Below are 18,369 nucleotides of genomic sequence, written 5' to 3'. Positions count from 1 at the left end.
TCTTCCACCACCTTGCTATGTGAATGATTGTGGAATTGGAGGAAGGGAATATGGGACATTATTTTTTGTTATATTGCAGGTGGATTGTTCCCAATAAAAAAGCACAAGAATTGCTTGCTCAAAGCTGTGGGAACCAATATGTGGCACAGATCAGACAACTTACCGTAACGAATGCATGTTCTACATGAAAAACCAATTTGGAGCTCTTCTTATAAATCATAAAGCACATCCTGGTCAAAATCTACTCGGTTTTTTAAAACATGCTCTGAAATGTGCTACCATTTTGGCAGGCTCCTTTAATACCTCTTGGACATTTCTGTGTTGAAAAAAGTATTTAGCTTTATGTCTAAGGATATATATTTGTTTGCTATCCATCCAAATGCTCATTCATAGTATACACCATGCTTGGGGCATTAGTTGGTTTCAATATAAATTGATGCCCACATTACATTTGAGGGAACTAGGGCTTAGGCATGAAACATATCTTGGACAGTGTTTTTGAATCTCCTGTGTTACATCCTTCTTCCTCCACAATGCGAGCCCAGAAAACCCAGCTATCCTCTCTTTTCTAAGTATTAGATTTCTTTTCTCTAACATTTAGTTATAAGACTCTATCCTTCATACCATAGAGGAAATACATGTTGCTTCTCATGATCATCTGAAAAAGTCCAGGGAAGAAAATGACTGTACAAATGGATAGTTGGAATCACCATCTCCCCACCACCACCACTTCCATAAATTTAATGTTAACTCTTCACTTTTCACAAGATCTGAGACTCTAGAAAAATGGAAGAGTAGATATGACCAGTCATTCTAGCAACGTGAAAACATGATTTTGTGATTAGTGGTTAAAATCACGGGCTTTGGTGTCAAACATCTGGATTAGAATCCAGGCATTATTTATTAGATCCTGGCATTAGGTAATTACTCAAGTCACTATAAGCTTAAGTTTTTTCATCTGTAACATAGAAATTTTATTAGCATTTAACGTTACCTGTGACAATGCATGTAAAATGCTAGCAAAATATGTGGGCAGAGTGAATATGCATAAAAATAAGCCCTTTTTTATTCTTATCCCTTTCTTCCTTTTCTAATATTTTCCAGCATTTCTGAGTATTTACAGTCAAGTATAACAGCAAGTGTCGTTCAGAATGAGTTCTCTGAGACTATACATACTCATAAACTAATAAAAATATAAAAAATTAGAGATGGATGAGCTCTTGTCAATAATATCATCTCCTATTGGACCAGTAACTTGCTTCAGAAAATCAGTCAGTGAAAACCCTATTGATCACAACAATCTGATCCTGTTGTGCATGGGGTCGCCATGAGTCAAGGACTGACTCGATGGCAATTAGCAACAACAACATCCTCTTTTTAGAGGGCAAGAGTATAATAGTCAGATAGAAGTAGCTATAACAAAATCATGCAGAGAATGAGTGCCAGAGATGGATTTGGACATATTATTTTTTTAACTGCAAAAATGTTTTCACACTATATTATGGCTTTCATTTTCATCTAAATATTCATGGGCTTTTTTTTTTTTTTAAATGCCCAATCTTCTCTTAGTTTTGATCTTTTTTTCTTATCTTATTAGTTTGAAAAGCCATCATCTATCAAAGATGTTTGTGGCCAATACTAGCCAATTAGAGTAGTATATTAAATGGAGCTTCTCATTCTCAGTCCTGGTCAGAAAACAGAAAATGATGCATGTCTGTATTTTACTCTGTAGATCAAGAAATCTCAAATAACTGCATTACACATTTAATAAAATCTTGTCTTCCAGAGAAAAAGGATTTCAACTCAGAAACTTCATAATAATGAATGTGTAAGTAGAGGTGGAAATTTTCCTTATTCTTAGTTTAAAATGTTACAGTAATCCCTCACTTTCATACAGAACAACTATTTTAAAATGAATTTTTTTAGAAGTTATCTATTATTAATGTAGGTAAGGAGCCCTGGTAGCATAGTGGTTAAAACGCTTGCCTGCTAATCAAAAGACTATTAATTCAGGGATAACGAGCTATGTGAGTAGAATTTCAAAGGTTTAGTATAGTTTAAAACGTTATGTAAGAGATTTGTAAATGGAGGTTGTGATAATACAAACAGCTTATTTTAGCAGGAGCACCTAACCCAAATTTATGGATGAGACAGAGAAGTATCATTATGAAACTGTTCTAAGTGTAATTAAACTGACATTTAAAGCAATAGTAGGAGTTGACCAAGAGTCCCTGGGTGGTGCAAATGGTTATGCTCTCAACTGCTAGCCAAAAGGTTGGCAGTTTGAGCCCACCCAGAGGTGCCTCAGAAGACAAACCTGACAATCTACTTCCAAAATGTCATACCCTTGAACACTCTACTTTGCACACATGGGTCAGCATGAGTCGGAATCGACTCTGTAGCAACTAACAACAACAACAACAGGAGTTGGCCTGATAGACAAAGGGGGTAAGGTCATAAAAAACAGGAAAAATAGCATAAGCACAGGCACAACGATGTGTGGGAGGACATTCTCTGGGAATCATCATTAAGCTTGAATAGAACTCAGTGTAAGAGACAGAGGGCAGAAGCAGATGAGACTGGAGAAATAAGCAAGGGTCATGAGGTGACTTTTTCCACCTACGGACTCATTTAAGTATTTGAAAAACAAGACCTGATTTGGATATTGAAAGATCACTCTGACATCAGCGTGGATGGTGATTGAAACACCAGGTAAACATGCAGGCAGGACAATAAATTGGCAATTGCAACTGTGTAGACTAGACATATTGAGGACTGAATAAAGTGGGTGACACTGTGGAGAGGAGAGGACTGATTCAGAAACTAAGGAAAACATAGAGTGCACAAGATGTGTTCATCACTTGGGTGGAGGGAATGAGTGAGATGGATGGTCAAAACATGAGATGAGCGGGCCCCTTGCTTTGATGAGATTCCCACCATTGTTGGGTCCGAGTATGTAAGCTTCAGAGGACAAGTCTTTTTGTGTATGAGGGGTTTGGGAATAAATGATCTTTCAGGGCCTTTAAAATTTTATTTTCTATGAGTTAATGATTTGAAACGTGAAACTGTTTTTGCTTGTTTTTTTTTTTTTTTGATGTTGAGTAGATTCAATACACTGGATATTCCAGAATATGTACCATAGAATTCACACCTTTCTGTGGATCTGATGGAAAACGATGTGGCAACAAATGTTAATTTTGCAATGCTGTTGTGTAAGTACCAAGTTGAATATATTTTCTGCATAAATATCCTCGCCTACAGAGCCAGAAACCATCTTAGCTAACTAATAAGCTAGATGCTACTGTGAAGCAGAAGCATGAGATCATCCCTGATAATTAGACGATTCTACAGAAAGAAAAAGGAAAGAAGAGAGAAAGGAATAAAGAGAGAGAGAGAAAGAAAGAAGCAAGCTGAAGCTAGGAAGATGAGAAACTTGATCAATATTATAACAATACTAAGCGGCAGATAAAAAGGAAATATTCAGATTCTTCAGCTCCTAACACTGGTTTTTAATACCGTATTGAACTTCTTTTTTCCACCATGCTAAAACTCAGTGATTAATTACTCATTCCTCATGCTGGTTTACTCATCTGGCTTCTTGACCTAAGAATATGAAACTTTTCAATTAAAATCTTCAAAGCTTTCATTTGTAAAAAATGATTCCTCTTGTAGGAAGAGCATGGCAAACTCTATTTGACAAATTATGTATTGTGCTGAGACTCACAGATGCTCGAGGACAACAAGGCTCCTTTGACAGATTCCACTTAGAGAACTGATTTATCTAGGATGGCTGTGGAAGCAAGCATTGATCTAGTACGAACGTATGAGTCTGACTCTTCAATAAAAGAGTCTCAGAAAGAAACAAACTGTCAGACTTGTCTCTGCAGATGCAATTCTTCTCCTAAGGAAACTACGTTCATTTTCTCAAACCGTAAAAAAAAAAAACCAAACCCATTGCCATCAAGTTGGTTCCGACTCATAGTGACCTTCTATAGTCACATGAAAATATTTTATCTTTTTCTATTCAATTTGGGAGCTGGTGATTGCTCACACACTGGTGAGAGGAGAATCTATTAATAAGCATACCATTTTAAAAAAGACTTAACCTTTTCAAGGATCCATGGATCAAGGAGTGGATCTGACCATTAATCTCACATTATCCTTAGCTACATTAATGAAAAGTGGAAAATTAAAATTTGGAGCAAGATTAAGTGAGACTCCACAATACTATGACTAATCAGAATAGACCAGAAGTAACATATACAATTTAGGTATCAAAATTTAAAGAGGACTCATTCCTGTTTATATGGACATATGTAAAAGAAAGCATCATGTTAGGGGAAGAGATTTAAAAATAAATGTGATCTGGTTAATTCGAAGGAACTAAGAAAGGCTGAGGAAAAGTCAACGGAGCTGGAAAAGGGGAGGGTATATGCAGGACTGTCATGCGATAGAGAGACTAGAATTTTCTCAGGTCCGTGACTCCACAGAGAGGACTTAGATCATGAATATACCCTGCAGAAATGGATATCTTACCTTAGTAAGAAAACTATTTCCTAATAGTCTTCAAACAGGAGAAAAATTATGCTGTATAAGTTCATCTGTCCAGAGCACAAGGGTTGTTTAACACAAGTTGGTAGGTTGCTTGCCAGTTATGCTGTAGAAAAGATTTGTGTGTTTTTTTCTAGAAATACAGTTAGAACTGTCACTAAGTGTCAGGCACTGTAAGGTGTAGAGAGGGGTGATAAAAAGAGGCAAAAAAAAGGAAGAAAGAAAAACAAGTCCATGCCATGAAGAAAATTGTAGACAAATCAGAGAGGCAGACTTTTAAAGAGGTAGTACTATGTATATTATATAATTTAACAAGGACTGCAATTCAGAACTATTAAAGGTTCGAGGAGCTCTGGTGGCACAGTGGTAAAGGGCTCAGCTGCTAACCAAGAGGTCAGTGGTTCAAACCCATCAGCTACTACCCAAGAGAAAGATGTGGCAGTCTGCTTCCGTAAAGATTTACAACTTTGGAAACCCTGTGGGGCAGTTCTGCTCTGTCCTACAGGGTTGCTACGAGTCGAAATTGACTCGACGGCAATGGGTATTAAAGGTTCAATAAAATTGGAAAGGAAGAAATACGATGTTTGTTAACATAATTAGCTAGGTTTTCAGAATTTTATCCCTTTTTTATTTTTTTTATGTGTAAGTAAAATGCATAAAGGCCGGGAAGGGTGAAATGAAAGTATACTATTGTAAGGTTCTTATTCTTTAGATGAAGTAGTATAATATCACTTAAAGTTAGACTGTGATAAGTTAAGCATGTGTACTATAAACCTTAAAACTACACTAAATAATAAAGGGTTACAGCTATTAAGCTAAAAAAGTGTATAAAATGGAATTATAAAAAAAATATTTCATTCAAAAGAAGAAAAAAATAGAGATAAAAAGGGAGAAGAAGAACAGATGTGATGACTACTAAATAAGCTACAGGTAAAAGTAGAAATTACACAGGATATTAGAAAGTGTTTTGAACTGAATAAAAATAAAATAACATCAGAATTTGTGGAATCCTGCTAGAGCAGTTCATAGTAAAAATTTATAGCAAGAAGTGCTTATATTACACATCCTTCCTTTAAAGGATCTACAGGCATTTCCTCACGTAATTGTACACAGAAAGTGTGAATACCTATGCATTTCAAAACTGTTAGAACAGGATCTGGGTTGACATTGCTACCCAAGGACTCAAACATTATCATGGCTTGCATTTTAAAGTGGTGCTTATGGAGCCAATATAAATGGTGCCCAGGTCCAAGTCCTGCTCACAATGAGTCAGTTAGGTCTGTAGACTCAATTGATCACTATCTTCTTGATCTTTGAATAAATAATAATATATGTATTTAGTAGCTGTGACAAATAATGCCTATATTGGGAAATTGCTCTTTGTGATATCACAGTGAGTAAGACCAAGTGGAAGGCTCTAAAACTGACCGTTTTCTCATTCTGTCAAAGATGTAATATCAACTTTTGGGGAAAAAACACGGAAATTAGTACCATCCTTATAGACCTAATGTTTGCAGAGGTGATGATTCCTATCATATTTTTATTTATTTCATCAGCCTAGGCCACACCAAACAAAAGATGTAGTATCTTCCTTAGAGCAGATTGATATAGTTTCAAGCACTTAGTAATTTACAATGGATCTGGAAATGCATTATTTCCTACTCCTTTCAGGAGAGAGGACAAGAGAAAGTTTGCCTTCATTTGGAATGGACAAAATTGTATTATTAGTTTTGTCCCAGGACTGTGTTAATTCTCTCGTCTTCGGCCATAAGAATCTGAAAAGATGGGCCATGTGGACACCTTGCAAAACATCACATTGGTCCACAGTATTGACAATGTCGTATAAAAGAAATGGATAAACACAAAAGGGTTAAAAGTCTGAAAGCTTTGAAAAGACACATGGGTTCCATAGGACTAGGGATAAATCTTATCAAAATTCAGTTATGCCACATCAATAAAACTTTTAGAGTCTAGATCATTATCTGGAAGCAAGCCAGGATATCTCCAAAGTAAAGGTTAAGTTATTGCATCTTGAATTTCTTGTAATTAAAAAGGAAGTACAATGCTTGGGAATTTCTTGTTATAAAGAAGGAAGCACAATGCCTAGTAAGCTTCTTAACTAACTGGAGGAGCATATTTAGCATGCAAGAATAGTGCTTCAATATACCATGAGGCATGAGAGGTAGCCATCTGTGAATGGGCCCCAGAGCAGGAATGGACTCTGAAGAAAGAATAAACTGTGGTAAAAAGTTCTATTCCTTGGGTCATATGGCCTGGCAGACCGCGTGTTATTAGAGGTATCAATGGTGGAAAAATATTCCTTGTACAGCTTAAAGAAAGCCCAAGCAGGAAAATCACAATGAAAATGCCTAAGTTTCTGTGAAAGACAAGCCATATGTAGAAAAAAGTATACATCTTTTGAGAAAAAGCTGTTAGTTTGTTACTAGGCCCAGTACAGCAGAGGACTTCTCCATTGGACTACAAGGGATCAGCTTGCCAGAACCACCCAACATGAGCAGTTGTATTAAATCTACCAAGCAAGTTGTCATTGTTAGGTGTCCTCAACTTGTTTTCAACTCATAGCTACCCTATGTACAACAGAACAAAATGCTGCCCAGTCCTGTGCCACCCTCATGATCATTGATGTTTGAGTCTATTGTTAAAGCCACAGTGCCAGTTTATCTCCTTGAGGGTCTTTCTCTTTTTTTGTTGACTCTCTACTTTACCCAGCATGATGTCCTTCTCCAAGGATGGGTCCCTCCTGATAACATGTTCGAAGTACGTGAGATGAAGTCTCACCATCCTTGCTTCTAGGGAACATTCTGGTGGTACTCCTTCCAAGACAGATTTGTTTGTTTTTCTGGCAGTCCAGTCAAATCTGTTCTTGAGATGATCTCTGAATTAAGGTGGGATATACTGAAGGTGGTACTTTGGCTGTTGTGGGCTTGTTTTCATTTTCTTCAGCTTGAACTTGAAATTGCATACGAGCAACTGATGATCTGATCTTCAGTCAGCATCTGGCCTTGTTCTCACTGATGACATTGAGCTTCTCTATGGTCTTTTTTCAAAGACGTAGTTGATTTGAGTCCTGTATATTTCATCCAGTGAGGTCCACAAGTATAGTTACCGTTTATGTTGTTAACTAAAGGTATTTCCAATGAGTAAGTCATTGGTCTTGCAAAATTCTATTATGAGATCTCCGGAGTTGTTTCTATCACCAAGAACATATTTTCCAACTGCAGATCCTTCTTCTTGGCTTCCAACTTTTGAATTCCAATCACCAGTAATTATTAATGCATCCTGATAGCATGTTTGATCAATTTCAGACTGCAGAAATTGGTAAAAATCTTCAGTTTCCTCAGAAGCTCATGTCCTGTTGTCTGCATCTCTTAAGGTTTGTTTTGTTATAGCTTATACTTAAATTGCTCAACTCATCATTTTCTTAGCTGCTCCCTGATCCCATGTTGTTCTCATATCTCATATTAATCCCATATTCTCAGGTGCTGTCATCTCCTAAACTGCTTTTCTTTTTACTTACTATAATATTTTTGTCTCCTTCTGCATTTCTAGTTTATCTTACACCTTTCTCCATTTCACCTTGTTTTCTTTTTAGAGATTGCTCCAATATCCTCATCAGTTTTCAGCTGTCGCCATTTCGTCAGTAGCTACCTTTAGCATTTTTCCTCTCCCACACACATTAAAAAGAAAAAAAATTACGGTTGGAGAAAGTTTCATAAAGCCTCATAGTCATTAAAAATAGCTATCATTACCGTTGTCTATGCATTTTCCTTTTTCCTGGAGTTTCCAGGAATTCTTCTTCTGCTAAAATCTCTTCCTTCTCTTTAGATTATTCTCCAGGTACACAAAAAGATTGATTTCTTCTTTGTACTCTTCCTCAGATTTCCCCCGTTCACATCCTATTGTTTTCTCCTGAATCAAAAACCTGAGTAAAGATCCGTTAATATTCCTTTAATTTCTCTCTCTCTTTCTGCAAACTAAGAAATTATTTCAGCATTTTTTTTCACAGTTAAAAGTTTTGTCAAACAAAGAATCTAGAAGAGCATTATTATAGTTTTTTAAGGTGGCAATTCTGCTTAAACTTACTATTTTTACATACAATATATTCTTTTATCTGAGAAAAGGTTGTTTCTCAGATAAGTGCATTGACCTGTCTGCTAAAAGAGCCAAAGTAACATGAAACTTAATTGATAGAAAAGAAGTTAAAAAATACAATTTTTTTCTGTCAATTCAATATTCAAGACTAAGTGCCAAGTATAAAAAAATTCTATTTATACATCTTTGGGGACCAGTATTAATAGATCAAAACATATAAACATATATTAAAACAAACATAAAATACAAATATGTATAACATCTAAAATATTCAAAACATTGTAAAAAAGATAAAGTGTAAGGGTGCCTGAAAGGTGGTCCAAGATATTGGATTCCTCAAGTTCCTAAATAGTCATAATCTGAAATTAAAATAGCAGAATTTCTGCTTTCTTTTTGGTATTTACCTAAGAATTGCTAGATCGTATGGTAATTCTATTTTGAACTTTTTGAGAAATAGCCAAACTGTTTTCCACAGTGGCTGCACCATTTTACAATCTTGTCAGCCATGGATGGAACCCTGGTGGTGCAGTGGTCAAGTGATACAGCTGTTAACCAAAAGGTCGGCAGTTCAAATCCACCAGCCGCTGCTTGGAAACCCTATGGGGCAGTTCTACTCTGTCTTCCTGGGTCGCTATGGGTCGGAATCGACTCGACGGCAACAGGTTTGGTTTTATTGGTTTATCAGCAATGGATGAGGGTTCTGATTTCTCCATAACCTTAACAACACCTATGGTTTTCTGTTTTCGTTTTATTATAGCCATTTTCATGGTAGTGAAGGGATATCTCACGGGTTTGGATTTGCATTTTCCTAATGACTAATGATGGTGAGTATCTTCTCATGTGCTTGCTAGCCATGTGTATTTGTTCTTTGGTGAAATGTCAGTTCAAGTGCTTTGCCCTTTTTTTTTTTTTTTTGATTGGATTGTTTGGCTTTTACTTGTTAAGTTTTAGGAGTTGTTTGTATATTCTGGATATTGAACGCTTGTCAGATATAGGGTTCCCAAAAATTTTCTCCCAGTCTGTAGGTTGTCTCTTCACTTCATTAGTAATGTTCTTTGATGAAAAAAGTTTTCAATTTTGATGAAGTCTACTTTATCTATTTTGTCTTTTGTTGCTCTTGCTTTTGGTGTCATATCTGAGAATCTATTATTAAAAGCTAGGTCCTAAAGCATTAACTTTATCTTTTATTCTAAGAGCTTTATGTTTTTTAGTCCTTAAAATTAGGGCCTTGATCCATTTTGAATTACTTTTCCTGTATGGTAGATAGTCTCTCATTTTTTGCATGTGTAAATTCAGTTGTCCGTACACCGTTTATTAAAGAAGCTATTCTTTCCCTATTGAATGGATTTATAACCCTCAACAAAAATCAGTTGACCATAGATAGGAGCCCTGGTGGCACAGTGGTTAAGAGCTATGGTGAGCTACAGCTGCTAACCAAAAGGCCGGCAATTGGAATCCACCAACTGCTCCTTGGAAACCCTATGGGGTAGTTCTCCTCTGTTCTATAAGGTCACTATGAGTCAGAATTGACTTGATGGCCAACAGGTTTATAGATGAGTGGTTTTATTTCTGGAGTCTCAATTCTATTCCATTGGTTTATATAGCTATTATTATACCAGTAGAAGACTGTTTTGATTACTGTAGCTTTATATTTTGTGATCTAGAAGTGTGAGTGCTCCTACTTTGTGTATTTTTTTTCAAGATTGCTTTGGCTATTAGAAGTCACTTGCAATTCCGTATATGGTTAAATTTATTCCTAGGTATTTCATTCTCTTAGATGCTATTGTAAACTGAATAGTTTCCTTAATTTCCTTTTCAGATTGCTTGTTGCTGAAGTATAAAAACTCTAATAATTTTTGTGTACTGAAATTGTATCCTGGCACTTCACTGAATTTATTTACCATACTTTATGCAAACAACGCACGTTATACACTTTTTTGCCAACCACAACCTCCCCCCGTGAGGTATTTTTCTAAGCATGCTACGCTAATTTATTTATATGTTGCTGTATAACAATTAGCATAGGGCACTTACAAAAATACTTGGTGGAGGGAGGGCACAGTTAGCAAAAAAAAGTGTATAATGTACATGTTATATGTGTAAAAATTTGGTATTAGTTCTGGTAGTTTTCTTGTAGATTCTTTGGGGTTTTCTATGTATATGATCACATCATCTGAGAAATGGGAGAATTTTACTGCTTGCTTTCCAATGTAGATGTCCTTTGTTTCCTATTCTTGCCTAATTGTTCTGGCTAGAACTTCCAGTACAATATTGAACAGCAGTGGTGAGAGCGGTCATCCTCTTGTTTTTCCTGGTGTTAAGGGGAGCACTCTCAGTCGTTCTCCATTGAGTGTGATATTAACTGTGAGTTTTTCATAATTGCCCTTTATCAGGCTGAGGAATTCCTCCTTCTATTCATAGCTTGTTGAGTATTTTTATTATGAAAGGGTGATGGATTTTTTCAAAAGTCTTCCCTAGTAATATAATGCTGAGAAATTTACATCTCTAATCATAGGGGATATTGCTCTGTAGTGTTATTTTCTTGTGGTGTCTTTGTCTGGCTTTGGTATCAGGGTAATGCTAGCCTCATAGAATGAGTTGAGAAGTGGTCCCTTCTCTTCTATTTTTTGAAAAATATTAAGAAGGATTGGAGTCACTTCTGCAAACATTTGTTGGGATCCCTCAATGAAACCATCTGGTCACTGACTGTTCTTTGTTAGAGCTTTTGATTACTGATTCAGTCTCGTCCCTTGTTTTCTCTTTGTTGAGATCTTCTACTTCTTCTTGAGTCAATGTAGGAAGTTTATATGTTTCTAGGAATTTATCCATTTCACCTAGATTACCTAATTTGTTAGCAAAGAATTGTTCATAGTATTCTCTTAAAATTTTTTACTTCTGTAGCGACAGTTGTAATGTCAGCATTTTCATTTATACTTTTAGATATTTGTATCTCTCTCCCTCTAAAGGTTTATTCATCTAACTGATCTCAAAAAACCAGCTTTTGGCTTCAAAAAATTTTCTCTATTGTTTTTCTGTCTCGAGTTTTATTGATTTCCAGTTTAATCTTTATTACTGTATTTTTATGTAAATAATGCACATGTTCTATTTTTTTTTTTTTGCCATCAATGCCCTTCTCCCATGAGGGTGCTATGCTTTTCTTTTTTTACATGTTGCTGCAAAAAAAATTAATATAGTGTGTTACAAAAATACCTTGGAGGAAGGAATAGTTGGCAAAAAAAAAGAACACATGCGTTATTTGCATAAAAATATGGTATTTCATTTCTTAGTTCACTTTCAGTTTAATTTGCTCTTCTTTTTCTAGGCTTAAGTATAAGCTGAGATAATTGATTTAAGACTTATCATACATCCACCACTTGTTTGTCAGTTTGCCATACTATGGTGGCTTCCTTGTTGCAGTGATGCTGGAAGCTATGCCACCAGTATTTCAAATACCAGCAGGGTCAACCATAGTGGACAGGTATCAGTGAAGCTTCTAGACTAAGACAGACAAGGAAAAGGGACATGGAGATCTACTTCTGAAAAAAAAAATTGGCAGTGAAAACCTTATAAATAGCAGGAATCATTGTCTGATGTAGTGCCAGAAGATGAGCTCCTCAGGTTCGAAGGCACTCAGAATATGACTGGGGAAGAGCTGCCTACTCAAAGCAGTTGTTGTTGTTGTTGTTGTTAGATGCCATGGAGTCGGTTCCAACTCATAGTGATCCTATGCACAATAGAACGAAACACTGCCCGGTCTTGCGCCATCCTCACAATCATTGTTATACTTGAGCCCATTGTTGCAGCCACTGTGTCAATCCATCTCGTTGAAGGTCTTCCTCTTTTTTGCTGATCCTCTGCTTTACCAACCATGATGTCCTTCTCCAAGGACTGATCCCTCCTGATAACATGTCCAAAGTATGTGAGACATAGTCTCACCATCCTTGCTTGTAAGGAGCATTCTGGTTGTTCTTCCAAGACAGATTTGTTCATTCTTCTGGCAGTCCATGGTATATACAATATTTTTCACCAACACCACAATTCAAAGGCATCAGTTCTTCAGCCTTCCTTGTTCATCATCCAGCTTTTGCATGCATATGAGGTGATTGAAAACACCATGGCTTGGGTCAGGAGCACCTTAGTCTTCAAGGTGACATCTTCACTTTTTAACACTTTCAAGAGGTCTTTCGCAGCAGGTTTGCTAAATGCAATGTGTCTTTTGATTTCTTGACTGCTGTTTCCATGGGTATTGATTGTGGATTCAAGTACAATGAAATTGCTGACAACTTCAAGCTTTTCTCCATTTTTCATGATGTTGCTTATTTGTCCAGTTTTGAGGATTTTTGTTTTCTTTATCTTGAGGTGTAATCCATACTGAAGGCTGTGGTCTTTGATATTCATCAGTAAGTACTTCAAGTCCTCTTCACTTTCAACAAGCAAGGTTGTATCATCTGCATAATGCAGGTTGTTAATGAGTATTCCTGAAATCCTGATGCTCTGTTCTTCTTCATATAGTCCAGTTTCTCGGATTATTTGCTCAGCATACAGATTGAAAGTATGGTGAAAGGATCCAACCCTGATGCACACCTTTCCTGACTTTAAACCAAATGGTATCCCCTTGTTCTGTTCAAGCGACTGCCTCTTGATCTATGTACAAGTTCCTCATGAGCACAATTAACTGTTCTGGACTTCCCATTCTTCGCAATATTATCCATAATTTGTTATGATTCACATAGTTGAATGCCTTTTCATAGTCAATAAAACACACGTAAACATCTTTCCATTATTCTCTGCTTTCAGCCAGGATCCATCTGACATCAACTATGATATCCTTGGTTCCACGTCCTCTTCTGAATCCGGCTTGAATTTCTAGTAGTTCCCTGTTGATGTACTGCTGCAGCCACTTTTGAATGATCTTCAGTAAAATTTTACTTGTATGTGATATTAATGTTATTGTTTGATAATTTCCTCATTCAGTTGAATCACCTTTCTTTGGAACAGGCATAAATATGCATCTCTTCCAGTCCATTTGCCAGGTAGCTGTATTCCAAATTTCTTGACATAGATGTATGAGCACTTCCAGTGTTGCATCCTTTTGTTGAAACATCTCAACTGGTATTCTATCAATTTCTGGAGCCTCGTTTTTTGCCAATGCCTTCACTGCACCTTGGACCTTCTTCCGTCAGTACCATTGGTTCTTGATCATATGCTACCTCCTGAAATGGCTAAACATCTACCAATTTTTTTTGGTATAGTGACTCTGTATTCCTTTCATCTTCCTTTAATTCTTCCTGCATCATTTAATATTTTCTCCACATAACCCTTCAATATTGTAACTCCAAGCTTGAATTTTTTCTTCAGTTCTTTCAGTGTGAGAAGTGCCAAGTGTTTTCTTCCTTTTTGGTTTTCTATCTACAGGTCTTTGCTCACGTCATTATAATATTTTACGTTGTCTTCCTGAGCCACCCTTTCAAAATCTTCTGTCTAGCTCTTTTACTTCAACATTTCTTCCTTTTGCTTTAGCTACTCAACATTCAAGAGCAAGTTTCAGAGTCTCTTCTGACATCCATTTTGATCTTTTTTTTCTTTCCTGTCTTTTTAATGACCCCTTGGTTTCTTCATGGATGATTTCCTTGATGTCATCCTGCAACTCATCTTGTCTTCGGCCTTTAGTGTTTAGTGCATCGAATCTATTCTTGAGATGGTCTCTAAATTCAGGTGGGATATACTCATGGTCATACTTTTGCTCTTGTGGACTTGTTCTAATTTTCTTCAGTTTTAACTTGAACTTGCCTATGAGCAATTGATAGTTCCATAGTCAGCCCCTGGCCTTGTTCTGACTGATGATACTGAGATTTTTCATCATCTCTTTCCACAGATACAGTTGATTTGTTTCCTATGTATTCCATCTGGTAAGGTCCACGTATATTGTTGTCGTTTATGTTGTGGAAAAAAAGCATTTTCAATGAAGAAGTCATTAGTCTTGCAAAACTCTATCATGGGCTCTCCAGCATTGTTTCTATCACCAAGGCCATATTTTCTAACTACCAATCCTTCTTCTTGGAAACCCTGGTGGAGTAGTGGTTAAGAGCTATGGCTGCTAACCAAAAGGTCGGCAGTTAGAATCTACCAGGCACTTGTTGGAAACCCTATGAGGCAGTTCTACTCTGTCCTGTAGGGTCATTATAGGGTCGCTATGAGTTGTAATCCACTTGACAGCAACGGGTTTGGTTTTGGTTTGGATACATCTTTGTTTCAAGTTTTACATTCCAATCACTAGTTATTATCAATGCATCCCGATTGCATGTTTGATCAATTTCAGACTGCAAAAGTTGGTAAAAATCTTCAATTTCTTCATATTTGGCCTTAGTGGTTGCTGTATAAATTTGAATCATAGTCATATTAACTGGTCTTCCTTGTAGGCATATGGATATTATCCTATTACCGACAGTGTTGATGATGGGGTCGCTATGAGTCGGAACAACTTGATGAAACCTAACAACAAGTATTTTCTAAAGGAAAACAAACAAACCAAAAAAGATGCCTTAATTTCTCAGGCTACTTTCAAGAACCAATTTATTTTTCTTTTTTACTATTATCTTGATAAGCTATTTTGCCTTCTCATCTCAACTTTCCTCTTAACCGTCTTTTAACCTTTTTCTAACCTTCCATATCCATCCTAATTTTCTTTTCTCTTTCTCATTCTGGAACAACTAGTTTCTTTCAATTTAGGACAAAATTACTATTTTTTCTCTCAACAAAACACATTCCGTATACTTAATCTAGCCTAAGTAGCTTGGAAACTGATTTTAAATTGACATAAAACTTTGTCAGAAGGAATTTATTCTCATTAATTCTTTCGAGTATTTGGACTATTAAACTTACATAAGTGCTTATTTATCATTAAACCAATCAGAATAAAGCTCTTTGATAAACTATTATAATCTATTTTATAGTATCTCCACAGGTAGAATATTCCACCAGGGTCCACAAGGACTCAAAAGGACATATCAACTAGGCACTGAGATAAAGACAATAGATGGGACAGTCTTGGAAATTATCTTTTAGGGAAGAAAAATATCTTTTAGGGAAACTTTCACGTAAAGCTAATCAAGCAGAACACAAAAGCCTTCCCACTCTTATCTTTTTCTATTAGCATTCAGTGAACAGAAATTTGTTGGACCAATGAAGACCCTCCTGACTGTTCTTACTGAAAGCTCTACAAATGATTGTTAAGAAAGATGATTCAAAATGTCAGATTACAATTTCTAGCCAATCTGTGAAAAGGTGAAGCTTTCAATGATTCTACCCATTTTGTGATGTAACCTTCCTTGGAATCGGGCAGACATTAGCTCTGGCAGCATGCTTGTCCGCTTCCCACGTTTGCTCTTTTGAATATATGCCAAATAAAACTTTATTTTTGCTTTATTAAACTTTGTGATGTTTTTTCCCTACAACAGAATACAATAATGTCATTTTTTTTATTATTATGTTCATTTTTTCCTTAATTTCAAAATTCCCCAGATTGACTGTTGTTGCTGTTAGATGCCATCAAGTCGGTTCTGAGTCATAGTGACTCCATGTATAACAGAATGAAACACTGCCCAGATCTGCGCCATCCTCACAGTCATTGTTATGCTTGAGCCCATTGTTGCAGCCACTATGTCGATCCATCTCTTTGAGGGCCTCCTCTTTTTCATTGACCCTCTACTTTACCAAGCATGATATTCTTCTCCAGGGATTATTCCCTCCTGATAACATGTCCAAAGTACATGAGAGGAAGTCTTGGCATCCTCTTTTCCAAGGCGCACTCTGGCTGTACTTCTTCTAAGACAGACTTGTTTGTTCTTCTGGCAGTCCATGGTATATTCAATATTCTTTTCCAACATCATAATTCAAAGGCATGAATTCTTCTTTTGTCTTCCTTATTTATTGTCCAGCTTTCGCATGCATATGAGGCGATTGAAAACACCACGGCTTTAGTCAGGCGCACCTTAGTCTTCAAGGTGACATCTTTGCTTTTTAACACTTCAGAGAGGTCTTTTGCAGCAGATTTGCCCAATGCAATGCGTCTTTTGATTTCTTGACAGCTGCTTCCATGGGTGTTGATCGCAGATCCAAGTAAAATGAAATGCTTGACAACTTCAATCTTTTCCCCATTTATCATGAGGTCGCTTATTGGTCTGGTTGTGAGGATTTTTGTTTTATGTTGAGGTGTAATTCATACTGAAGGCTGTTTTCTTTGGTCTTCATCAGTAAGTGCTTCAAGTTCTCTTGACTTTCAGGAAGCAAGGTTGTGTCATCTGCGTAACGCAGGTTATTAACAAGTCTTCCTCCAATCCTGATGCTGCATTCTTCTTCATATAGTCTAGCTTCTCAGATTATTTGCTTAGCATACAGACTGAATAATATGGTGAAATGATACAACACTGACGCGTGATTTCCTGACTTTAAACCAGGCAGTATCCCCTTGTTCTCTTCAAACAACTGCCTTTTGATCTATGTACCGCTTCCTCATGAGCACAGTAAAATGTTCTGGGATTCCCAATGAATTTAATAATTCAATATATGTTTAATAATTATGAGTTGTGATTTCAGACCTTTTTTTTAATATTTCTGTTTTCCCCATTTTCTAAAGTGAATTGTATTTCCTTTATAGAGAATAATTACTCTTTATAGAAAGAAAGGTAGAGGCAGGAAGTTCAGATAACAGGAGGAAACTCAGCTATGATAACATATTTTCTCTATTACAAAACTGAAAAGACTGGTTTGCTACAGGGATAAGGCTGAACCCACTGCAAATGGCATCTAAGGAACTTCTCTGGCACTACGAGCTCCTACTCAGCCTTCTCTTCCTCTGCTGTCTCTACACATTCCACATTCTGGCCAAAAGTTCTAATTATTGTGTGGAACATGTTGCTCTTTTATGCTGTGGTAGGCTTTTTCATGCTATTGCTTCTCTCTGGATTCCCATCCTGTTCAGCTATCTGCTCCAACGCCACCTCTCTCAAGTGCCCCGGGCAGCTCTGTGATGCTCTCCCCAGCAACCCCTGCTGAGGATTGACCTTGTTTCAGTCCAAATGATGGGCCCGCCCCAGGGTCTGATCTGCCCAGCACACAATGCGTCAGTGCCTTTTCTCTCCTGGGCAGCAGCCACTCTCTCCCCTCCTGAGGCCCTAACACACACTTCTCAGAGGAGAGGCACAGTCACAAAGGAGCACCTTGCCTCTCTCTTTCCTTTCTCTTCTTTCTGAGGTGGGTAAACTGGGGCACGGAGATAGAGGGTGGGGAGAGTGGACACCAGGCATCGTACTTTAGGTTTCTGGCTGCAGATAGCTTGCCCACTGTTCCTGTTGCTTTTCTGGAGGAATTCAGGGAAGATCGCAGGATGAGGTGGTGTGTGCATAGTACAAACTTGGTGTTGCAGAATGTCTCAGGAGCAGGCAGAGTAGACAGCCCTGGACATTGTGCCAAGAACCTCAACTATCCTAGGGAATGGATGATTCTGGAGACATTTCAGTGTCTTGGATAACACGTTACACCACAGCATATCAGTAAAGTATTTATTTAATTTACCTATTGACATATGCAGCAAATCATGGATGAAGGTCTAATTGTCATAGGGAGGATTATGTCACTTTTGTAAGTTTTGGAAGACAGACTCAAATGTGATCCTTGGTCAGGCCCCAGAAGTTGCAAATATCATTT

The sequence above is a fragment of the Trichechus manatus genome, unplaced genomic scaffold (genome assembly GCF_000243295.1).
Source record: "Trichechus manatus latirostris isolate Lorelei unplaced genomic scaffold, TriManLat1.0 scaffold00130, whole genome shotgun sequence".
Taxonomy (NCBI): Eukaryota; Metazoa; Chordata; class Mammalia; order Sirenia; family Trichechidae; genus Trichechus; species Trichechus manatus.
The sequence above is the reverse complement of the archived record's forward strand: the minus strand, read 5'-3'. Positions refer to the sequence as shown.